The sequence below is a fragment of the Triturus cristatus genome, chromosome 5_1 (genome assembly GCF_964204655.1).
Source record: "Triturus cristatus chromosome 5_1, aTriCri1.1, whole genome shotgun sequence".
Lineage (NCBI taxonomy): Eukaryota > Metazoa > Chordata > Amphibia > Caudata > Salamandridae > Triturus > Triturus cristatus.
This window is the reverse complement of record NC_140587.1, coordinates 566,459,041-566,485,242: the sequence shown is the minus strand read 5'-3', so window position 1 is coordinate 566,485,242 and position 26,202 is coordinate 566,459,041.

Here is a 26,202-nt window from a genome sequence, read left to right as displayed (position 1 = left end):
TTTAATCCTCCCTTCCCCCTCTTTTCTTTCCTCTCTTTCCCCTTCTCCTTCTTCTACCTCAATTCTTTTCTTTATCTCTTTTATATATCAAATCATTTTCGATATAACATCTTCCCTTCTGGAACACATTTCTTTATTACGTTAAATATTCTCTTTATCCCTATTTTCTCTTTTTCTCTTATACATGTTTCCCTTTCTTATTAGAATATTTGCTATTCTCATTATGTATTATTTTTGTACTAAGGAACTTATGTAATGTTTTACATCTGTGTTCATTCTCTCAATAAAAAATTATTTTAAAAAATACTTTTGAAATACAATAATATTCCTTAAAAATCATACCTTTAACCAAAACGCATTTACGCACCTGTTTTCAGGAAATGTTCCAGGGCTGAATCTAGGATCCAGTCCTGTGGTTAGAAAAGTAATCTAAAAAGTAATTAACTGCAAATTTCTTATCTCTTGAAAATGATATCTCCCTTCAAGAGTTAACTGATGTTCTTAAATCCTTAAAGAAGGCAAAAGCCCCGGCACCGGATGGTTTTTCAATTGAACTTTCTTAACTTTTTCCACAGTTTTTGCCCCAAAACTATTGGACCTTTTTAACTCGTTCCTTTCTAATTCTAAAGCCTGTGGCTCTTTTTTAGAAGCCCTTATTGTTGTTATTCCCAAACAGGGTAAAGATTCCTCCTTCTGTAAAAATTTCCGACCCATTTCACTGAGTAATTACGATTGTAAAATGTTTGTAAAACTTTTGACTTGCTGTCTAGAGAAGGTTATTCCTCACCTTATTAAACCAGATCAAGCTGGCTTTGTCAAGGGTCGTCTCGCCTCTGACAATGCTAGAATATTTTCCAATATTCTTGCCCTTGTAAAAAAGTACTCTTTCCCATTTGCTGCCCTCTCACTTGATGCTGAAAAAGCTTTTGATCGAAGAAATTGGCATTATATGTTTACTACTCTCAAATGGTTTGGTTTCGGTCAGAAGTTTATTTCTTTTATCAGGTTACTATATACTGCCCCCTGTGCATGTGTTTTTGTTAATGGTCATTTTTCCGCATACTTCCACTTGTAGAGAGGCACTCGCCAAGGCTGTCACCTTTCTCCCTTACTTTTTCTCCTTTGTTTAGAACCCTTTCTTGAGCAAATTAGGCATAACCCCAATATCACTGGTTTTAATCTCAACTCCCGTCAAATTAAACTCTCTGCATACGCAGATGATATCCTTCTTTACATGTCCAATCCATGTAATTCTCTTCCCCATTTTCTACAAGAAATGTCTTTGTTTTCCATTGTTTCTGGTTACAAACTTAATTTCTCCAAAACTGAGATTTTACCCCTAAATTCGTCATGCTATCAGTATATGTTTGATGGAACCAACTTCACTTGGTGCCCCCAAAAGATTAAATAGTTAGGAAAATGGTTTTCATCAAACATCCCGGATACTTGAGCCCATAATTTTTCAGCTTTAAAAATCAAACTTACCAATTTGTTATCCTCTTGGTCTCCATTATTCTTATCCTGGCGGGGCAGACTTGATACGATTAAACTGATGATTGCTCCCCAAGTGCGTTTCCTACTCGCAATGTTACCTTTTAAAATTCCCAATTATTATTTTTCTCAGATTAACTCTATATGTAACAGTTTTCTCTGGAACAAAAAATGTACACGTATTGCTTTATCTAAATTAATTAGACCAAAATCTGAAGGTGGTGTCCGTTTTTCTGATTTTAAATTGTATCATTCGGCTTTTTTGATTCGCCAATTTTATGCTATGTCTAAAGATTACCAAGATTTTCCCATGCCAACATGGGTTGAAGTTGAACGTTCATTGTTAAATGATTTTTGTTTTCAGGACATTATGTTTATGACCAATTGCACTTTCATTTCCAAATACCCTATACTAAAATATTTTCACTATCTTCTTCATAACCTTTTCTTCCACAGTTTTGATCCCTATCAATCCTTTTTAGCCTCTTCCATTTGGTTTAACAAACATATTAAATTTCGTCACAAATCTTTCTGTTACAAGCATTGGAAAGAAAAGGGTATATTCTATGTACATCAGTTATTGGTCAATAAGTCACTTCTATCCTTTCCCCAAGTTGCAAGATAAATGTAATCTTCCTGACTCTTGTATACATCAATATAATACATTATTTCCTGTTCTCCAAATCTGTCAACAAAATTTTTATTCCAACCCCCACAATACTTCTTTTACTTCTGTTACTCCTCTGTTTCGAACTCCTTGTGACCCGACCCCAAGTGCTTCTTTTATATGAGAACTTAGCCTCACCTACTACTGCTCGAAATAAATCCCCTAGTGAATTGCTTTGGGAACAAGACTTATCTCAAACACTCTCTGTTTCTCAATGGGACCGAATGTGGCAAAAGATTTTTAAGACTTCTAAAGCTGCCAATATTACACAATCCCTATATTTTATTTATAACAGAGTTGTTGTTACTCCCCTTTTTCTACACAAAATTGACCACTCTATCTCTCCATTATGTTGGTCTTGTCTTTCCTCTGAAGGTTCGTTGATACATTTACTTTATTACTGTCCCAAGGTCTATAGCTTCTGGAAGGCTATATGGTCGAAATGTTTATTGATTTTTACTTGTGAAGTACCATTTGCTATTCATAATATTTTTTTCGGTACCTTATCTGCGGATTTTGATCAACTTCCTTCCAAACCTATTTTATTTGACCTTTTTATTGCTATAGCCTTTAAAGTTATATTGACATGTTGGAAATATAATTCTAAGATCTCTTTTTTGTTATGGTGGAATTTGATTTGTGATGAACATAGAATTGCTTCTGTATCTCATTCTTCTGTTTATTTGAAGATAAAATCTGATTTACTATGGTTACCTTTTACTGCATTTTTATCTTCACACTCCTCTTTCTTATAACATCCATTTGTTAGTATACATTTTAATCCTCCCTTCCCCCTCTTTTCTTTCCTCTCTTTCCCCTTCTCCTTCTTCTACCTCAATTCTTTTCTTTATCTCTTTTATATATCAAATCATTTTCGATATAACATCTTCCCTTCTGGAACACATTTCTTTATTACGTTAAATATTCTCTTTATCCCTATTTTCTCTTTTTCTCTTATACATGTTTCCCTTTCTTATTAGAATATTTGCTATTCTTATTATGTATTATTTTTGTACTAAGGAACTTATGTAATGTTTTACATCTGTGTTCATTCTCTCAATAAAAAATTATTTTAAAAAATACTTTTGAAATACAATAATATTCCTTAAAAATCATACCTTTAACCAAAACGCATTTACGCACCTGTTTTCAGGAAATGTTCCAGGGCTGAATCTAGGATCCAGTCCTGTGGTTAGAAAAGTAATCTAAAAAGTAATTAACTGCATTTTACTTTAAAAGCCCGTTCAATTGAATGTACTATACCTGCACTGTGTTGCAAACTGCTTTCTTAAACCTATAATCAAAACAAACCAGTACCAGTTATACTGCAATTCTGAACTGTGGTCAAACAAGACAATTACTACTGCAAAGTATTTATATGCTTAACTGTACCAGGCTTGCTTGGTTCTAGAAATAAAACAACAGTATATTTTTTTATACAAAACAATTGACCTAGAGTTCAGTTCTTGAGAGTGTGAGACCATTTGCTGACTGAGTATGTACATCAAATGCTTTACACTGTCCTCTGATACTGCCTTACTGTTCGACCAAGCTACCACTTTAGAGAGTAAGATTCTATATACCTTTAACCTCTGCCAAACCTCTGGAGACTCTTGGACTCTATACACACTGTACCTCCCTTTGGTGCAGTATATATAGAGCTAGTTTCTTACATTGGTGGATCAGCGGTGGAATACAAACTTGCATTTGTTGGACTACTTGGTTACTCTCTGATCGTTCGACAGAACTCTTAAATTGCCTTTAGGATTCAGATTTTTACAAAATTGGCATTTTTAGGGCCTTGCTTAAGTCCCTTTAGAATTTTAGAAAATAAAAGTCACTATAGTCAAGGTTAGGGGGATTAGAACTTTTTGCTAGAATGTCTCAAAAACAGAACCCAGCTATTAGTGAAGATAACCAAGATATCATACAGGACATGGTTGAGGAGCTCAACCTCACCCCTTACCTTCACTTGTCTTTCAGGGAGGTAAGGTCCTTATGTAAAATTAAAAATATATAAATGGGCCAGCATCCAACCAAACAAGCGCTCCAGGAGCTCCTGGCTGAGTATGCCCAGGCCCACCCATCTGAGAATGGTGATAACCAGTCAGATGAGGAAGGGGATGAGGAGGACAGGATTGGTAGCCCCCCCCCACCCACCATAATCCCTAGGGAGGAAAGGGTCCCCAGACCCTTAACTCCAAGAATCAACCCCTGGGGACCTAGAGGCCACACAGGTGGTACAGGTTCCAGTGAGGGTATTGAGGACGGCCTCAATGAGGAGGACAGCCTTTTAGCAAGGCTGGCTAAAAGATTGGATCTAGACTCCAGACTCCTGGCTCTAGAAAAATAAAGAAAGGAGATGGGTTTAGCAGTAGCACCCATCAATGGTGCCAGCAATACTAAAAATAAGGACAGGGAGGAATCCTCTGATCCTAAAATCCCCAAAGGGATTGTTCCTAAATTTGAGGAGGGTGATGACATCACCAAATGGTTCACAGCCTTTGAGGGGGCTTGTGAAATGAGGAAGGTGAAGAAAACTCTCCTGGGGGGCACTCTTGTGGGAACGGTTCTCTGGTAACTGCAGAGACAGGCCTCTGACCCTCTCTGGGCCAGATGCAGGGTCCTATGATCTCATGAAGAAAACTCTGATTGAGGGATTTGGGCTCACCACTGAGGAGTACAGAATTAGATTCAGGGGGGCTTACAAAACCCAGAACCAGTCCTGGATTGATTTTGTAGACTACTCAGTAAAGACACTGGATGGTTGAGTAACTGGACACAATGTGCATGACTTTACTGAACTTTACAATTTGTTTATGAAGGAACATATATTAAGTAATTGCACAAATGAAAAGTTACATCAGCATTTGGTAGACCTAGGTCTAATTTCTCCCCAAGAATTGGGAAAGAAGGCAGACCACTGGGTCAAGACTAGGGTGACAAGGACAACCACTGGGGGTGACCAGAAGAAGGTGGTTACAAAACCTCCCCAGGGGAGAGGTGTTGAGAATCCCCAAGATAAAAAGTCTGAGTCTTCAAAAGGGCCCCAAAAACCTGCACAGGGGGTGGGTCCCAAACTACTCCCTATGTGCCACAGCCCTATAGGGGAAAGAACTTTGATCCTTCAAAGGCCTGATGTAACAACTGTTAGAAGTTGGGACACAACTGTAGACAAGTCTTGTCCTCACAACAAGGCCCCTATGTCAACAAGTACAGCTACTCCTGGGGTAGCAAGTCTACAGATGGGATCAGCAGTGTGCCCAGAGCAAACCGGGATGCACACTGAAGCAGTTCTAGTTTCAGAGGGGGACGTTGAGTTTGCCACTGTAGCTGTGTGGCCACCTAACTTAAAGAAATACTTACAGTACCCTTTGATCAATGGACTAGGATAGCAACTCTGAGGGATACAGGTGCCAGTGTCACTATGGTGAAAGACACACTGGTTTCCCCTGAGCAAAATTTGATTGGGGGTATTTACCCAGTCACCAATGCTGACAGTGTTACCAATAATCATGCAATGGCGACATTAGACTGGGGGGGTTATTGGCCTGAAACAGGTAGTGGTGTCTCCAAAGCTACCAGCTGCATGTCTGATTGGCAATGACCTGGAAACCTCAGCCTGGGCTGAGGGTGAACTAAAAACCCATGCAGCAATGCTGGATATCCCTGAATTGGTGTGTGTAAAAACAAGAGAACAGACCAAAGGGCAGGGTGGAAAAGTGTTGGAGCCTGAAAGAATGGCCCAACCTACCAAGAGAAAAGGTAAGAAGACTGGGGAACCAGCTTCTGTTCAGCAACAAGATCAGGACCTCTCTCCTCAGGGAGAGGACTTGGACACCCCAGAGGGAACTGAGCCTATGGAGTTTGACCCTTACCAGGTTGCACTCTTGGGCCCAGGGGGACCCTTTAGGGAAGAGCTGTGGCAGGGTCAGCAAGACTGTCCCACTCTTGAAAGCCTGAGGCAGCAAGCTGTTTCAGAAGCAAAGGGAGATGTCAGTGGTACCCACAGGGTTTATTGGGAAGAAGGATCACTGTACACTGAGGCAAGAAACCCCAATCCTGGAGCCACCAGGAGAGTGGTAGTGCCACAGAAGTACAGGGAGTTCCTCCTAACTTTGGCTCATGAGATCCCCCTAGCTGGACATCTAGGTCAAACCAAAACTTGGGAAAGGATAGTTAGCCACTTTTACTGGCCCCAGATGCACCAAATGGTGAAGTAGTATGTCAGCTCCTGTGTTACCTGTCAAGCCAGTGGCAAGACAGGTGGCCACACAAATTCCACCCTGATACCACTGCCTGTGGTGGGGTTCCCTTTAAAAGGGTTGGTGTGGACATAGTGGGTCCACTTGAACCTCCCACAGCCTCAGGGAACAAATGTATTCTAGTGGTAGTGGATCATGCTACTAGGTACCCTGAAGCAATTCCACTTAGGACTACTACAGCTCCTGCAGTAGCCAAGGCCCTCATTGGTGTCTTCACCAAGGTATTGTTTCCTAAGGAGGTGGCTTCAGACAGAGATTCTAACTTTATGTCTGCTTACCTAAAACACATGTGGAAGGAATGTGGAGTGCAGTACAAGTTTACTACACCTTATCATCCACAAACCAATGGCCTTGTTGAGAGATTTAACAAGACATTGAAAGGCATGATTATGGGGCTCCCTGAGAAACTCAAAAGGAGATGTCCTCTTACCATGTCAGCTTTTCGCTTACAGAGAAATGCCACAGAAGGGAGTAGGTTTCTCACCCTTTGAACTTCTGTTTGGCCATCCTGTGAGGGGACCACTTTGTCTTGTAAAGGAGGGCTGGGAGAGGCCTCTCCAAGAACCCAAACAGGATATTGTGGACTATGTGCTTGGCCTAAGGTCCAGAATGGCTGAGTACATGGAAAAGGCATCCAATAATCTTGAGGCCAGCCAGGAGCTTCAGAAGTACTGGTATGACCAAAAAGCTGCACTGGTTGAATTTCAACCTGGGCAACAGGTGTTGGTTTTGGAGCCAGTGGCACTAAGGGCACGCCAAGATAGATGGAGTGGTCCTTACCCTATCCTAGAGATAAGAGTGAGGTCACCTACTTGGTTGACCTGGGCACAAGCAAGACACCCAAAAGGGTTATCCATGTGAACCGCCTCAAGCTCTACAATGACAGGGCTGACATCACCATGTTGATGGTGACTGATGAGGAATATGAAGCAGAGAGTGAACCTCTCCCTGATCTCCTCTCCCACAGCCCAAAAGATGGGTCAGTAGATGGGAGTTGTCTTTTCAGACACCCTCTCTGCCCAACAGCAGACTGACTGCAAGCAAGTCTTGCAACAGTATGCTAAGCTCTTTACCCAGAACCCTGGTCTGACAAACTGTTGTACCCATGATGTGGACACTGGTGACAGTGCACCTGTCAAAAACAAGATCTATCGACAGTCAGACCAAGTCAAGGAAAGCATCAGACCTGAAGTCAGCAAGATGCTTGAGTTAGGGGTTGTTGAACCCTCTGAGAGCCCCTGGGCCAGCCCAGTGGTTCTGGTCCCCAAACCTTATCCACAGGGTCGAAAGAGAGAAATGAGGTTCTCTGTGGACTATAGAGGACTCAACTCTGTCACCAAGACAGATGCTCACCCTATTCCAAGGGCAGATGTGTTGATAGACATATTAGGGGCTGCCAAATTTCTCAGTACCTTTGACTTAACTGCAGGGTATGGCAGATTGGCATAGCCCCAGGAGTAAAAGAGAAAACTGCATTCTCCACACCTGATGGTCTCTATCAGTTCACTGTTATGCCCTTTGGTTTAAAGAATGCCACTGCCACCTTCCAGAGGTTGGTGAATGAAGTCCTTGCTGGGTTGGAGTCCTTTAGTGCAGCTTATCTTGATGATATTGCTGTCTTTAGTTCCACCTGGCAGGATCACCTGATCCACCTTGGGATGGTTTTAAAAGCCTTTCAAAATCCAGGCCTAACTATCAAGGCATCCAAATGCCAGATAAGGCAGGGCACTGTGGTGTACTTGGGCCACCTTGTTGGTGGAGGCCAGGTACAATCCTTACAGCCCACGATCCAGGCCATCCTGGACTGGGCAGCTCGAACAACCCAGACCCAAGTCAGGGCATTCCTTGGCTTGACTGGGTACTACAGGAGGTTTGTGAAAGGATATGGGTCAATTGTGACTCCCCTCACAGAACTCACCTCCAAGAAAATGCCCAAGAAAGTTAACTGGACAGTTAGTTGCCAAAAGGCTTTTGACACCCTGAAAGAAGCAATGTGCTCAGCACCAATTCTAAAAGCTCCAGATTATGGCAAGCAGTTCATAGTGCAGACTGATGCCTCTGAGGTAGGAGCGGTCCTATCCCAGACCAATGATGAAGGCCAAGACCAACCTGTTCCTTTTATACGCAGAAGGCTTCTCCCCACGGAGCAGCGTTGGAGTGCCATTGAGAGGGAGGCCTTTGCTGTGGTTTGGTCCCTGAAGAAGTTGAGGCCATACTTGTTTGGTACTTACTTGCTAGTTCAAACTAACCACAGACCTCTCAGATGGCTAATTCAAATGAAAGGAGAAAATCCTAAACTGTTGAGGTGGTCCATCCCCCTACAGGGAATGCACTTTGAAGTGGAACACAGACCTGGGACTGCCCATGTCAATGCAGATGGACTTTCCAGGTTCTTCCACTTAGACAATGAAGACTCTCTAGGGCAAGGTTAGTCTCATCATCTATCATTTAGGGGGGGGGGTTGTGTGAGAAAGTGCCCTCTTTCTTGCATGGTATGCCCCCACTCTTTGCTGAATAGCTGATATACTTTGACTAAGTATGCCCTGGGCTCCTGCCAATCAGGTACAGATACCCAGGGCACACTGACCAGAAAAGGCCCCTAAGGACTGCAGCACTTATTGTGCCACCCTTAGAGGCCCTGTACCCCTACACACACACACTGCCTTTGCAGGCTGAGTGTCTGGGTGCAGAACAAAACAAAGGGACAACATGGCACACATCCCTGTGTGTCATGCCCACCAACCACTGCCCTGGCATACATCAGTCACCCCTCTACCTGGGTGCCCTATGTCAGTGGTGAGGGTTCCTGGGCCCTGTAAGTGCAGTGCTGCCATTAAGAGTATGTGGTGCTGAGAGGTTGTAATTATGAACTCCAAAGCACCATATTGGCTGCACTGAAGACTGGGAAGTTTGGTATCAAACCTCTCAGCACATTAAACCCACACTGATGCAAGTGTGGGATTTAATGTAAAATGCACCACAGAGGGCATCTTAGAGATGGCCACTGAAAAACTACTAACTATCAGTGACCTGACTGAGTAGCTGCGCAGGCTGCCACCACCAGACATGTTTCTGGACCCCTGGGTCGAGAGCTTGCTGCTCTCGGGGGGCCTGAAACAATGCACATCCTGGGACGAGGTGCCAGGCCTCTTTCCCCAGGATGGGCAGGGTTCACGAAGGAGAAGCTTCAAAGGCATGCCACCTTTGTGAGCCTCTCTAGACCACTTGCTGTACTCAGCAACTGGTCCCCACTGGTTCTGCCCCCCCCCTTTGGGCGGGAGACCTGGCGAGAAAAACAAAATGAGTAAGAGAGGTGTGCCCACCTCTGCCAACTCCACCCCTAAGGTGGGGGAGGCGAGGTGAAGCACAACCTCGAGTCCCCACCATCTTGAGGATGGGGGGACCCAGCCAACCAGGAACAGACTCCTGCCCCCCTCCCACTGGAGAGTGGCAGAATAGGGGGTGTACCCACCCCAGGGAAGGGACCCATTGGCCCCTGCCCTTTACCTACCTGTAACACCCCTAAATTTAGTATTTAGGGGCACCCTGAACCTTCCTTCCTCAGATCCAGCAACCGGAAGAAAAGAAGAAGGACGAGAAGCCGTGCAGAGCTAACAAGAAGACGACGCCCACTGACTTGGCCCCAGCCCTACAGGCCTGTCTCCCCTCCAACCTGCTCCTGCGAAACCCCGGCGTGTCCAGCGGCCTGCAACCTTAAAAACCCCGGAGGAGCTGCCTGCATTCACTCTCCAAGCTGTTTCTCCCATGAACACCGGACGTGTTTGAGCTGCAGCTTCTGGTGCCAGCCAGAAGCCACGAATCCAGCACACTTTGCACCCGCCGAGCCCAGCCTGTGTTTGGGTGAACAAACACCATGAGGAGGTCCCCCTGGTGATCCTGACCCGAGATTCGGTGACCCCTGACCTGCCTCAAGCCTCCAGACGATGCCTGCAGCCTCAATCCAGGAGACCCTCCCTACCGCGACCAGAGCGGGTAAGAAAATCCGACGTCCAAAGGCAACCTTGCACCCGTTCCCCCACGGCCTTGTGTGCCCAACCCAGTGGTGCCTAACCATCCCTCTACATCCCAACTTACCCCTAGAAGTGGAGGTCACTCCTGGATGACCTTCGTCCCCGAGCCTGCTGTGTTTCTTTGTCCCAGAGAATCTCCATTGAATTCAACAGGGCGTCCAACCTCAAAACTGCACCCTGCACCCGGCTGCCCTAGCGCCGCTGACGGTGCCCCTTTGGTGCTTACTTGCTCCCCAACGTGCCGTGAGCTTAACCCTAGGAGCTTTGCTCGCACAACCCTGTGGCCTGCTAGGCAGCAGCCACCAACCGGAGTCCCCCTATCCCTCTTAGGATAACATTGGGCCTCAACACTCTGCACCCGGCCGCCGAGTGCCGCTGAAGGTGCAACAACAGTGCATCACTGACCCTGGAAGATCCCTGAGTCTAACCCCAGAACCCTATCTCAAAAGACCGATTATTTACTCTAAAACTGATAATTCATTTTTCCTCATAGGATAACATTGACAATATTTCTCTCAAAACGTTTCCAAGTTTCGACTTTTGAAAACTGCAAATATTACTTAAAAATCAGCCGATTAACCAAAACGCATTTTCTCAACTGTTTTCAGGAAATGTCCCAGTGCTGAATCCAGGATCCAGCATTGAGTAAGAAAAAGTAACGATAACCTAAATTACCTGCTAAGTGAATTTCCTCCTATAGGATAACATTGGTGATTCTATGTGACAAAGTTTCTGTGTCAACTTTTGAAATACAATAATATTCCTTAAAAATCATACCTTTAACCAAAACGCATTTACTCACCTGTTTTCAGGAAATGTCCCAGGGCTGAATCTAGGATCCAGTCCTGTGGTTAGAAAAGTAATCTGAAAAGTAATTAACTGCATTTTACTTAAAAAGCCCATTCAATTGAATGTACTATACCTGCAATGTGTTGCAAACTGCTTTCTTATACCTGTAATCAAAACAAACCAGTACCAGTTATACTGCAATTCTGAACTGTGTTCAAATAAGACAATTACTACTGCAAAGTATTTATATGCTTACCTGTACCAGGCTTGCTTGGTTCTAGAAATAAAACAACAGTATATTTTTTTATACAAAACAATTGGTCTAGAGTTCAGTTCTTGAGTGAGTGAGACCATTTGCTGACTGAGTGTGTACATCAAATGCTTTACACTGTACTCTGATACTGCCTTACTGCTCGACCAAGCTACCACTTTAGAGAGTAAGGTTCTATCTAACTTTAACCTCTGCCAAACCTCTGGAGACTCTTGGACTCTATCCACACGGTACCTCCCTTTGGTGCAGTATATATAGAGCCAGTTTCTTACACTTATCAGCAGCCTTATTAGGACTTAGGCGGTACTCCAGCGATGCCGCCACCACACCATCCAATGGAGGACCACCAAAGTCCTGGTGCGCTCGCCAAGTGGATTAAGAATGTAATCCTGGTCAGGTGGGCGGAGCTGTGGTAGATTGACGGCGGTGGTCTGTTAGACATTTACACTTCTTGAAAGAAAAGTTGCTCCTACAAAGTGACGACAGAGTGTGAGTGAATAGAATGAAAAAAGGGTGCTTGTGCTGTACACCAAAATATTTTTGGGACAATATGTGCGGCGAAAACCACGATCAAGATTTGAAATCAAATAACATATGTTAATGTTTAGAACATTAACATATGTGTACTGATTTTAATTCTTGATTGTGGTTTTTGATGCTCATATCATGAGTCCCTTTCAGAACAACATTGTATAGAACATGAGCATATGTGGACTGATTTTAATTCTGGATTGCAGTTTTCAACACTCATATTATAAGTGCCTTTCAGAACAACCTATTGTCCAAATCAGTCACTTGTATACATTTCTGTATATAGCACAAGCACACTTTCTATTCACTCCCACTGCGCGGTCACTTTGTAGGAGCACTTTGTCTTTCAAGAGATGTAAATCTTGTGTGATACTAGTATGAACCATTTTTGCATTACATGAATGGGATTGGCAAAATAAATGCACTTATTGCCTAACAAAATAACTCATAGGGGAGTTTCTTTACAACACTATTGCTGTGGAAGTTCAAGGCTACAATTCCCCCATAGCAACCATCTTTTTTGATAATAGTAGTGGGCCTGCAGCGCTGATTGTGCCACTCACATGAGTAGCCCTCCAAACATGTCTCAGGCATTCCACTGCAAAGCCTGTGTGCACAGTTTTTAACTCTCATGTCGACCTGGAAAGTACACCTACTTGCCGGGACAAAACCTTCCTTTTAAAAACATGTAAGGCACTCCAAAGGTAGGCTCTAGGTAACCTCAGGGGCAAGGTGGGAACAGTGCTTTTAAGTTTTACATGTCCTGGTAGTGAAAAAAACTCTAAATTCGCTTTTCACTACAGCAAGGCCTATCTGTCCCATAGGTTAGCGTTGGAGCTGCCCATTTTACACTTGTATCTCGCGATTGGGAGCTGATAGAAGATCGGAGTTTGGTGTCACTGGACTCACAATTCAAAAACACATATTTTAATTAAGGTTGTTTTTGAATTGCAGGTCTAAAAATGCCACTTTTAGAAAGTTGGCGTTTTCTTACATTGGCAAGCAATACAAAACAGTAGATAGAGGGTCTAAGGGAAAAGTTTAGAGACCTGCGCAGATAGATTACGCACAAATAACAATATATAAAACCAAGAATCCGCGGATTCTTGGTTTGATATACTTTCTTACATTGACCATTTGGTGCTTTGGCTGTCCCTAGAATGCACATCTGAGTTGGATGTATGACGTTACAACGCACACTTTTACAACGCATGCACTTACAACGCATTTTTTACAACGCATAATCCATTACAACGCATGACATTACAACGCATGACACTACAACGCATGACACTACAACGCATTTTTAAAAAATACCTTTACAACGCATTACCATTACAACGCATACTACCTTTACAACGCATACCATTACAACGCATAATATTAAATTACATTTAAGGTAAGTATTAGATAGTATAGGGGTAAAAATTACTATTCTAACTCCAGGGGGTGCAACAGTAGGGTAAGTGTTGGATAGTATAGGGGTAAAAATTACTATTCTAACTCCAGGGGGTGCAACAGTAGGGTAAGTGTTGGATAGTGTAGGGGTAAAAATTACTATTCTAACTCCAGGGGGTGCAACAGTAGGGTAAGTGTTGGATAGTGTAGGGGTAAAAATTACTATTCTAACTCCAGGGGGTGCAACAGTAGGGTAAGTGTTGGATAGTATAGGGGTAAAAATTACTATTCTAACTCCAGGGGGTGCAACAGTAGGGTAAGTGTTGGATGGTATAGGGGTAAAAATTACTATTCTAACTCCAGGGGGTGCATCAGTAGGGTAAGTGTTGGATAGTATAGGGGTAAAAATTACTATTCTAACTCCAGGGGGTGCAACAGTAGGGTAAGTGTTGGATAGTATAGGGGTAAAAATTACTATTCTAACTCCAGGGGGTGCATCAGTAGGGTAAGTGTTGGATAGTATAGGGGTAAAAATTACTATTCTAACTCCAGGGGGTGCATCAGTAGGGTAAGTGTTGGATAGTATAGGGGTAAAAATTACTATTCTAACTCCAGGGGGTGCATCAGTAGGGTAAGTGTTGGATAGTATAGGGGTAAAAATTACTATTCTAACTCCAGGGGGTGCATCAGTAGGGTAAGTGTTGGATAGTATAGGGGTAAAAATTACTATTCTAACTCCAGGGGGTGCATCAGTAGGGTAAGTGTTGGATAGTATAGGGGTAAAAATTACTATTCTAACTCCAGGGGGTGCATCAGTAGGGTAAGTGTTGGATAGTATAGTGTAATATTATGCGTTGTAATGGTATGCGTTGTAATGGTAGTATGCGTTGTAATGGAATGCGTTGTAAAGGTAGTTATTAAAAATGCGTTGTAGTGTCATGCGTTGTAATGTCATGCGTTGTAATGGATTATGCGTTGTAAAAAATGCGTTGTAATGGTAGTGCGTTGTAAAAGTTGCGTTGTAAAGGTTGTTCCCCATCTGAGTTGGATGACAGTTGGGCTTAGTGAATTCACTCTAGACAGTCGCACACAAAGGGAGCTGAGGTGTGCCCTGCATATTCCAATGGCACATCCTCAGGCTGATGGTTCTTCCTGAGCTAGAGTGGTGGGAGGAATTGACACATGCACCTGAGTAGGGCTGTGCCTGTCTCTTCACAAAGAACTGCATACCCCCTTGTAGTGTGTCTGAAGCTAGTGCCAGGAAGTTCATGGTCTTGTGCACTAAAAATACCTTTCTTTGAAGTCTCCCTGGTTCAAAGGTCAAAATGGGTATAAGTACTGGAACTCTGTCACTATAACAGCAGAAACACTTCAGGACTGAGGACATTCTGCCAGGAAGAAGAGCTGTTGGACTGTTATGAGGGACTGCAACTTTGCTGCTTGCTTTGCTGTGTTGGCCTTCTGTTTGCTGCTTCTTGCCTTAGAGTGAGAGGACTGGACATTGGTCTTTGCATCTGGATTTCTGGAGTTTCTCCATGGACTTGGATTGAGCTTGCCTTCTGTTGGAAGTCCCAGAGCAATCAAATACTTTGCCTGCATATTGCTACCAGCACCTGGGCTCCTCTGCTGTGAGTCCTAACCTGCCAAGTGGTGCCAAACCCAGTCCTGAACCCTCGGAGTTGAATCTGGTGCGGCGACCAAGAAATCTATGCATCGACTCCAAGCATCACTTCAGACCGGCGCATCCCTGCAAAATCGACGTATCTCTGTGCCTGCACTGAAGCCGTGGTCCCCGCTCTCTGAACATGCAACGCAATGATCGCAACTTACAACGCAAGCTCTGACAGCGCCGCAGCACCTCAGAAGTACTGCTACTACGTGGGTCTTGAGCACTGTTTCACCAAAGTCCGTGACGCACCGCTCCGACTCTGACGAGCACCTGCGGCCTGGTGGTTCTACATCGATGCCATGGAATTGACGCACCATGCTGTAACATTGACGCATCACAGACACCACGTTGCCTTCGGGACCTGAGGTCCCGCACCCGCAACTGACGCATCCCCTCTCCTGTGCCCCGCATCGTGTCTGGGCATTAGTGGCTCAACGACCCTGCACTACCTCTAGGAACCGACGCATTACTTTGCTACTTTAATGCCTCACCTCCTTTGCGCAATGCATCATCCCGGAGAACCTACGTACCAACCACCTGCATAGCATTAAGGACCCGATGCATCACCTGCCTTCACAATGCCACACCTCCTCTGCACATCACACCATTTTTTACTTTGTGACACATCCAATGTAGTGTACGAGGGTCTGGGTGACTCCTGTGGCCGGCCTGTGCTTCATCAGGGTCCGACTGAACTTGTGGATTTTTTTCTAAGCGCTATAACTGCATTTAATAACAAAGGATTCATATCTTGAATCGTGTATGCTGGATTTTTGTCGTTTTGGTTTTATTTTACTCAGATAAATATTGGCTTTTTTTCTAAAGTGGTGTGGGGTACTTTTGTGGTGTTTTCAGTGTGTTACTGTGTGTATGTGTGTGCAGAAATGCTTTACACATTGCCTCTTTAGTTTAACCTGACTGCTCTGTGCCAAGCTACCCATGGGTGAGCAAAGCAAAACTTAGTGTGTACTACACTTACCCTGACTAGAGTGCAGGTCCCTACTTGGACATGGTGCAAATCACTGCCAAATAGATACCCCATTTCTACCACTGGTGTTCAGCGGTGTGGATAGGGCTTGTATTTGTGCATTGCATACAGTAATTGGCGTACATTTCTTCAGTATTGCAGACCATTATGTACCAGCATTCTATTTTTTATTTTTCCTCTTTTGGCAATCTTTTGTGTTTTTGCAATCATGTCTCAGTCTAGGGAGCCATCAGCTGAACCCGCAGATTTGGAGTTTGAGTAGGAGAGGCTGGAAACCTATGCGGTGCCTCAGTTCAAAAAGTTCTTCAGGGATTTCAAGTTTTCTTTTAAAGGTCTCACTAAAAAGGAGGAGCTGCAAAAGACACAAGGGGCCTGGTCAGCAGCCAGGGATGCATCTGGACACCCCTAGGATAAGAATTTTGTTGTGGAGGAAGTTGGAACCAAGCGTGCATCTGGAATGGCTAGAAGAGCAAGCATTGCCCGTCAGGCGGGTGCCAGCCTGAATGATGGAAGAGCTCTCTCCAGAGCTAGCACTAGTGTTTCATCAAAAAGCCTGTATGCAGTAGAGTTGATAGACAGGCAGGAAGAAAGGAAGCTCCAGTTGGAGCTGGCAAAACTCAATGTGGATGTGGAAAAGCAGAAATTGGCTGTAGAGGAAAGAAAGATGCTTTAAGCTCTAAAGGTCTAAGCTTGAAGGAGCTGGATTTGAAAGCCAAGTCCAGCACAGATGGTCACAGCAGACCCAAAAGTCTGGTGCCTGATTATGAAGAGAGAGACGACATAGATCTGTGGTTTCAGGCCTATGAGATTGCTTTGCAGATGTACAGGATTGCAGAGAGGGATTGGGGTGCAGGTTTATGGAAGCATTTCACAGGGAAGGGAAGGGACACCATATTGGTCCTAGGAGTGAAGGACCAGACGCGGTACTCTGCCATGAAGGAAGCCCTTGTCAGGAGATATGGTCTGACCCCAGAAAACTACATGAAAAAGTTTAGGGAAAGTGTGAAACTTGGTCCTCAGACTTAGGTGCAGTGTATTGACTCTTTCTGCAGAGCACTGGATGGTTGGGTGAAGGGCAGTGAGATAACAGATTATACTGGGCTGTACAATTTGATTGCACATGAGCACATGTTTAGTCTTTGTTTTCCGGAACTGCACCAGCACTTGGCTGATAATATGCTGACTGACCCCAAGAAGCTTGCTAAGGAGGCGAACCCCTGGATCAGCACCAGGGTCCAAAAGAAGTTGTGTGTGGGAGACTCGCCAAGGGTGGGCAGGGTCTCCAACAGAACAAGGGGGGGAAAAAGGTAAGGAGTTCTCAACAGGGCCCCAAACTAGTTTCAGGGTAAGGATTCCCAGCCCCCTGTTGAGAAGAAGAGTTGGTTCCCTTCAGGAAAGCCTGCAGGGAAGTGGAGTAGCTGGGCCATATTACCCTAACCCCACAATTCTTTTGCTGTTTATACTTAGGGCCCTTACCACTGCACTTGCTCTACAAATGATAGGTATGCCCCTGCTGCACAAATTATAGCTATGCCCCTGAGTGGAGCATGGTGTGGCGGGGTCAAGATGGCCCTTTTAAGAAATAATATTTGTACACTGCCTTACAGAAAGACTAATTCTACTTTTGAAATACAATGCTTAACATTGGTTTGGTACAGTTAGCATAACTAGGCCACACTAAGCCACATTACTGAAAAGTGTTTGTTTATTTTTTTGGGCCATGCGATGTGCTATTCTTGCCTTTTCAGAAAATAATGGAAATCCAGCTTCAACTACACTATCTATCTTTGCATATGAAATGTAATTTATTTCTAGCTTTGTTGGCTGAACCAATGTGTTTTGCAACATTACAGGGTTATAAGTTAAACGCAGTCCATTGTATTCTCTTTCTTTTCCAGTAAAAATAAAACCTACAATTTCTTCAGTGCAAATCTTGTAGTTAACAGACAATGAAAACTATGTGGAAGTAGGTCTTGTTTGGAAATTAATAATTCAATTGGTTTACTGTACAAATTAAGCATCAAGATGCTAAACCAGACGTTACTTTGGACAGACGGGAGATACATATCCCATATCACTTTTTATAGGAATTACAGTATAAATAAGATCCCCTTGGATCAAGAAGAGCAACACCAATACACGTATTTGCGTTTTCGTTTTATACTGTCTTGCTATGCCATTTGATTTGATTTCATATAAGAATTTTCAAGTCAAGCAAAGATCTCGAGTATAGCGGAGCCCTGAAGAAGTCCGTATGAGGACGAAACGCGTCGGCGATCTTGAATTTTAAGAATTAAAAAAAGAATAAAGAACTTTCATATCTACAATCAAAACTTATTAGTGTTTTCCTTATCTTTGTTTGGGAAGAGCTTGATACACTGTTTACTTGTTTTTTTGAATTTGAGGACTACATAAGCTTCACTTATATAAAATGTATTTGCTTGAGTGCTGGGCCACCCTCTGCTTAATTTGTTTCAGAGGCTTTTGTGCCACTTTTTTTGGGACATATGGAGGTCATGTTTCAGGCTCCTTTGCACCATCGAATGAAGCTAGACTTTGCCTAGATAGGGTATTTTTGACTGGTGCGGGATCTTTAGCCATGAATCTCCTTCCTTTTAAACTTCCTGGTTTACTGTACAGGTTACATTTTAGTGATGTCTTGTATGTAATGTCATGCCATGCAAATTGTGTACTTTCATTGTCCAGAACATTAAAAAAGCTTTACGTTGTGGCTATAGGTTACTGCTTGTTATTATTAATTTGCCATATGTGCTGGGGCTATTTAATTTTTCAAAGGCATACTGCATTATTACATTTATTAAGACATGGCTTATGCTAGTTCCAGATTTAACTAACTTCTGCTTTCTGTAACAATCCCTTTGATATTTGAATAAATCTACAAATTGCGAGTAAGAAAAGTCAATTTGTGCAAGTCTTTCTTAATGGTGCCTAATGGGTACCTGCACTGAGGATTCTCCCCTTCCTATGAATTGGCCCAGCTGTATGTTAATTGGGTTGGAGTGTCAACACAGTTGAGATAAAAAAAAAGTAGTTGAAGCCACCAAGCTATTCCAAAACCACATTGGTACAAGATAATAAAACGACATCCTGATTTGCATATCATATTTAGCATAGCATATCACACACATATATATATATATATATATATATATACATATATATATAATTTTCTCAGAAACTACTGAACGGATTTACACCATTTAAGCAAAAGTCACGAGTCTGAACTGAGGACTATCTCTCTGCCAAATTTGGTGTAATTCTGTTCGGCAGTTCGGGCTGTAGCTGCGACAACAGATCCTATGGGAAATTGCATGGGGAAAATGCATTTTGGGACCCCCCTTTTTTCTCGGCCCCCGCTTGACGAATCACCACAAAACTTTCAGGGTAGGAGCGGAGCGGAGCTGGCCAAAAGTTTGGAAAAATTTGCGAAGATTCGTCAATCGGCGCCAACGTTATTCCAAATAGAATGTTGCGGATTTCCTATGGAAAATAGGTCCTAACTATAACTATCTACTGGCGACCGCCAGTAGATAATATATATATTTATATATATATATTTTTTTTAAGGGCACTGTAATCCTTACATTTTATAGTTCTGAAATTAAACGAACTGTCATACAATAAACCTCACAATAGCCTTAAACACACTGGGCCCGATTCACAGAACTAACTTAAGACTAAATCCTAAACTTACTACCATTTTGGTATTCACAGAAGGCACTTACTCATTTTGGTATTCACAGAAGGCACTTACTCATTTCGGTATTCACAGAAGTTAGGACTCCTAACTTTAGGACTCCTAAATGCCTTCTGTGAATACCGAAAGTCTTAAAATTAGGATTTTTCTCAGTTTAGTAGTAGTATAGTTAGGACTCCTAACTTTATGACTCCTAAATGCCTTCTGTGAATACCGAAAGTCTTAAAATTAGGATTTTTCTCAATTTAGTAGTCCTAAAATCCTAATTTTAAGACTTTCGGTATTCTGTGAATGCCAAAATGAGTAAGTGCCTTCTGTGAATACCAAAATGGTAGTAAGTTTAGGATTTTGTCTTAAGTTAGTTCTGTGAATCGGGCCCACAGTTCTCAATTAAAACATTTGCTACCAAAAGGCACCTGCCAACCGCTGAAAGTAGTAAGATTAGTGATGGTGTGTTATCACACTGTAAGCAGCAATCATTGCCCCTGGAAAGATTTGGATCATGCTTGTAACCATCAAGGTTTGCTTCTGTGCCTTTCAGGTGACATATATGGACCAATGACACATTATTGTGGTAAACAATATCAATGACAATAATATTGCGTCAAAAATATTGTTTACCATAATATTGCATTTCTACACTTATAATGGTAAGTACTAAAAGAACGGAAAAAACACCGCTGACACTAATATCGTTCATAAACATACAAAATATAGATTTTTTAAATATAGAGTTTAAAGTAGTAAATGTTAAATATTTTAATACATACATTTAAAATAATGTAAAGTACATAAATTCCACTAATATTTAATACTATTTTTATTTACATACTTATATGAACATCCATATATATATATGTGTGTGTTTGTGTGGATAGAAAGATAAGTAGATAAATAGATCTATAGATAGATAGATAGATAGATAGATAGATAGATAGATAGATAGATAGATAGATAGATAGATAGATAGATAGATAGATAGATAGATAGATAGATAGATAGATAGATAGATAGATAGATAGATAGATAGATAGATAGATAGATAGATAGATAGATAGATAGATAGAGAGATAGAGAGATAGACAGATAGACAGATAGACAGATAGACAGATAGATATATAGATAGACAGATAGATAGATAGACAGATAGATAGATAGATAGATAAATAGATCTATAGATAGATAGATAGATAGATAGATAGATAGATAGATAGATAGATAGATAGATAGATAGATAGATAGATAGATAGATAGATAGATAGATAGATAGATAGATAGATAGATAGATAGATAGATAGATAGATAGATAGATAGATAGATAGATGGATAGATAGATAGATAGAGAGATAGAGAGATAGAGAGATAGACAGATAGACAGATAGACAGATAGACAGATAGATATATAGATAGACAGATAGATAGATAGACAGATAGATAGATAGATAGATAGATAGATAGATAGATAGATAGATAGATAGATAGATAGATAGATAGATAGATAGATAGATAGATAGATAGATAGATAGATAGATAGATAGATAGATAGATAGATAGATAGATAGATAGATAGATAGATAGATAGATAGATAGATAGATAGATAGATAGATAGATAGATAGATAGATAGATAGATAGATAGATAGATAGATAGATAGATAGATAGACAGACAGACAGGCAGGCAGACAGATAGACAGATAGACAGATAGACAGATAGACAGATAGACAGATAGACAGATAGACAGACAGACAGACAGATAGATAGATAGATAGATAGATAGATAGATAGATAGATAGATAGATAGATAGATAGATAGATAGATAGATAGATAGATAGATAGATAGATAGATAGATAGATAGATAGATAGATAGATAGATAGATAGATAGATAGATAGATAGATAGATAGATAGATAGATAGATAGATAGATAGATAGATAGATAGATAGATAGATAGATAGATAGATAGACAGATAGATAGACAGATAGAACGACAGATAGATAGATAGATAGATAGATAGATAGATAGATAGATAGATAGATAGATAGATAGATAGATAGAGAGACAGACAGACAGACAGACAGACAGACAGACAGACAGACAGACAGACAGACAGACAGACAGACAGACAGACAGATAGATAGATAGATAGATAGATAGATAGATAGATAGATAGATAGATAGATAGATAGATAGATAGATAGATAGATAGATAGATAGAGCAACAATTAATATAATTATTTATTTCACATTGTTATTTTTTTTTAAACGACCATTACAAATATAAACAATGCAATAACAAAATATATGAACAAATTTAAACAATAAAATATAAAACATTTAAAACCTCAAAAAAACATTTACTAAAAATACTGTAAACATTAAAATAAATTTATTAAAAAAAATATATATATAAATATAAAAAACAAACAAATAATACTATAAAATCTACGTAACCACTAATAGGAAAACTAGTGCAATCTAAGTATGTAAAACATACTATTTCCACTCCAGTTTATGCAACAGTAGGGAAAGTGCGGGACTTCTGAGGGGTTTAATTTACTATTTTTACTCTCGTCAGTGCAACAGTAGAGAAGGTGTTCACTTCAGAGGGGTTAAATTTACTATTCCCAATGCAATATAAGCAACGGTAGGGAAAGTGTTGGACTTCGGAGGAGTTAAATTTACTATTCTACTACAGTCGATGCAATAGTAGTGAAAGTCTTGGACTTTAGAGTGGTTAAATATTAAATTAAAGAAAATGTTAACATATAACTTAAAAAAGACAAAACAATAAAAGTACATATAATAATATCAACTTCACTAATTTAAAAAAAAATTAAGAATAAATCATCCTTTATCACTTTAATTTAAAGTAACACCTAAAAAAACTAATTTTAGATAGCAAATGTCATCCCACAAACATATATAATACATATAAAAACATTATACATAATTAAATTTGATTAATAAATTATATAATGATATAAAAAATATAAACATTAATATATTTTTATTTTCTTACCAGCCTACTCACCTAAAAAATAACAGTATTAAAAAATACATGTTTAATAAACATATAAAAACAAACATACATATTAAAATAAATAAAAAATTTCAACAGTTACACAATAATTAATAAATTGGGTAACATACTTTAACCTCTTCCCTCCCGCAGACTACACCTCCCAGCAGCCTCTGCCAATGGGAGTAGACCTGCTGCCCCGTTTTCCCGCAAAAGCCGATATTTATTCTCAAGCTGACTCCCGCATTGCTGGACTTTAAGCTCTTCCTTCTCGCAGACTACACCTTCCTTCAGCCTCCGCCACTTAGAGGAGACCTGCTGCATCATTTTCATGCCACAGCCGGCATTTATTCTTAAGCTGACTCCTGCATTACAGGACTCTAGCCTCTTCCCTCCCAAGGACCACACCTCCCAGCGGCCTCTGCCACTGGTAAGAGACCTGCTGCCTCGTTTTCGCATCACAGCTGGCATTTATTCTCAAGTCCACTCCCGCATCGCGGGACTTTAACCTCTTCCCTACTGCAGACCACACCTCCCAGCAGCCTCTGCCACAAGTGGTGCCTGGGCAAAGGCCAGGTCAAGGTCAGGCCCGTCCATGCCTGTCTGAGCCCAGAAAAGGCTGGGCCACCACCCTTTTGCCATAATTCCCAGGTAAGTTGCCTCGTCCTGCCCTTCTTTCTGCACCCAGCAACTGCCTCTGTCTGTCCTGCACCCCTGCTTTCTCATTAGCTAGCTGCCTGCAGTGCTCCTCTAGCCCCTGACAGCCTCATCGCTACCATGTGTGCCCTTGTCTGTCTGCCTGCCCTCCCTTTAGACAGTCCTTGCCTGCTTGCCTCTTGTTCTGCCTCTTGCCCTGCTGTCCTGTGCAAAAAATGATGCCTCCTCCATCTGACCCCATGAGCCATTAGCCCCCTCACTCTTGCCTCCTGCCTTTCCCTCCGCCGAGCCAGGTACCTCCCCCGTGGAGGTCCACCGCAGCTGCCTCCCTTCCCCAGTGTCCTGATTCCCAGCATGGAGACCACAATGCGTAAACACAGCAGATGCAAGCAGAGGGCTTTCCACTTACGTGCCAGGACCATGCCTAGTGCCATTACTCCTGCCCCCATGGACCGCCACTGCTTCACCTCGGACGAACTTCGAGCCTTGAACCCTGGCTGCCAGGTCAACAACACGTGCGCCCATGTCTCCCCCAGGACCACCAAAGGCCCTTTTTCCTGCAGGAACTGCACCTTCGCCTGCATCATCAAGTATACCGCCCATGCCATACCCATCAGCCACACTAAATTGCACATGTTTACCTACAAGGCCGAAGCCAACACCACCGGAAAGATACACTGCTTGCTGATCAGCACACACTCACTCATGAAACACACTACGGAAATCTGGGACACCATCATGACCCGACAGAGGCTTGGCTGACCCTGAATCATCTCCATACATCACCAAAGCCATCCACGACTGATACAAGATTGCACACCAGGACCGATCCAACAGAAACAGAGGCAGCATCGCCATAATCTACAAAGAGAACCTCGAGTGCTCTATAACCACAGACGACTCCACCACTTTCATGGAGCACCTCATTTTCCAACTCCAAAGAAACAGCACACCTACCATCAGAGGCACCCTCACCTACAGACCTCTGGGACCCTACCCTGCTTTCTGCAACGCAAACCCCGACTTCATCGCGCAATCGACTCAAATCTGTACATCTTCCTAGGAGACCTGAACTTCCACCTTGAGAACACCAACGACACAAACAAGGCCGTCCTCCTAGAAAGTATGGCCACATAATACTCAAGCAGCTGGTCCCCAGCGCCCACCCACACTGCAGGACACATGCTTGACCCTATTTTCTGAGCCAGCAGCAGAGTAAAATACACCCATATTGAGAAGTTCACCTGGACCTACCACCACTGTGCCCACATTGCCATCTCTGAAACCACCAACACCCCCGTATCCATCTCCAGCAAAATACGGCACAAGTGGGAAAAGTTAATAGTGAAGCATTGCACCAACGCCCTCAACTCCCGCCTACCTGCCACCACCGAAGACATACAACAAGTGGAGTACAAGTTTGCAAACTGGATCACGGCAAGCACTGATGAAGTCGCACCCAAGAAATTCACTACCTCAAGAAACAAACAGGACACCCTAACTTTTTGATGGCAGAACTGAAAAACCAGAAACGTCACAGCAGACAGAAGGAAAGAAGATGACACCCAACAAAGACTCTTGAGGACTGAAAACACAACAATATCAACATCATCTGCAAAGACTTTGCACCCCAACTCCCTGCCGAGGACAGCAAAACTGCATCACACTCTGTGATGCGGTGAGCGCAAGGTAAGTGGTTTTCAAAAAAATTATTTCCCTATCCTGTTGTCTGTCTACTTATCTCCCACCCACCCAGCCACCGCCCCATCAATGCTGAGCTGTGCCGGCTGCACCGGTCGAGAAAGAAATGGCATCCATCATGATATCCATTCACACCAGAGCCCCAGAAGATCTTTGCCCACACCATACTTTTAATCTCGGCAATCAACCCATCAGCAAAGAACTCACCAAGATCAACTCCTTTATTACAATGGCCCACTTCCCTCAGAAATGCATACAAACTGACGTGAAGCCACCACTGAAGAAGCCATCCATGGACCCAGGAGAACCTAAGATCTACCGACCCATCTCCCTGCTCTCTTTCCCAGCCAACATCATTGAGAAAGCCATCAACATCCACCTCACTAGACATCTGGAGAATTACAACCTTCTTAACCCCTCTCAATCGGGCTTCAGAGCAAACCACAGCATTAAGACAGCCATAGTCACAGTCATGGATGACATCAGAATGCTGCTAGACCATGGAGAAACAGCAGCCCTCATCCTCCTTGACCTCTCAGCAGCTTTCAACACCGTATCCCACCACACACTGATCAACAGACTTCACCAGATCGGAATCCAAGTAGCAGCTCTCAGGTTGCATCCTAACTCACAGAAAGAACACAGAAGGTCATCCTCCCTCTATACTCCTCACTCCCTTAGAACATCAGCTGTGGTGTACCTCAAGGCTTATACCTCAGCTCTTTTCAATGTATACATGACACCCCTGGCCAATATTGCCAAGAGCCACGGACTCAACATCATCTTCTATGCCGACGACACCCAACTCATCCTCTCCCCAACCACTGACCCAACGACCACCAAGGACAAAATCCAAAGCTGTATGAAAGACGGGGCCACCTGGATAAACAACAACTGTCGCAAACAAACAGCCACAACATTGAAGTGCTCATCTTCAGGAAAGACAAGGATACCCTCTGGAGCAACGAATGGTGCCTGCCTGAGCTGGGCCCAACCCTCAAAC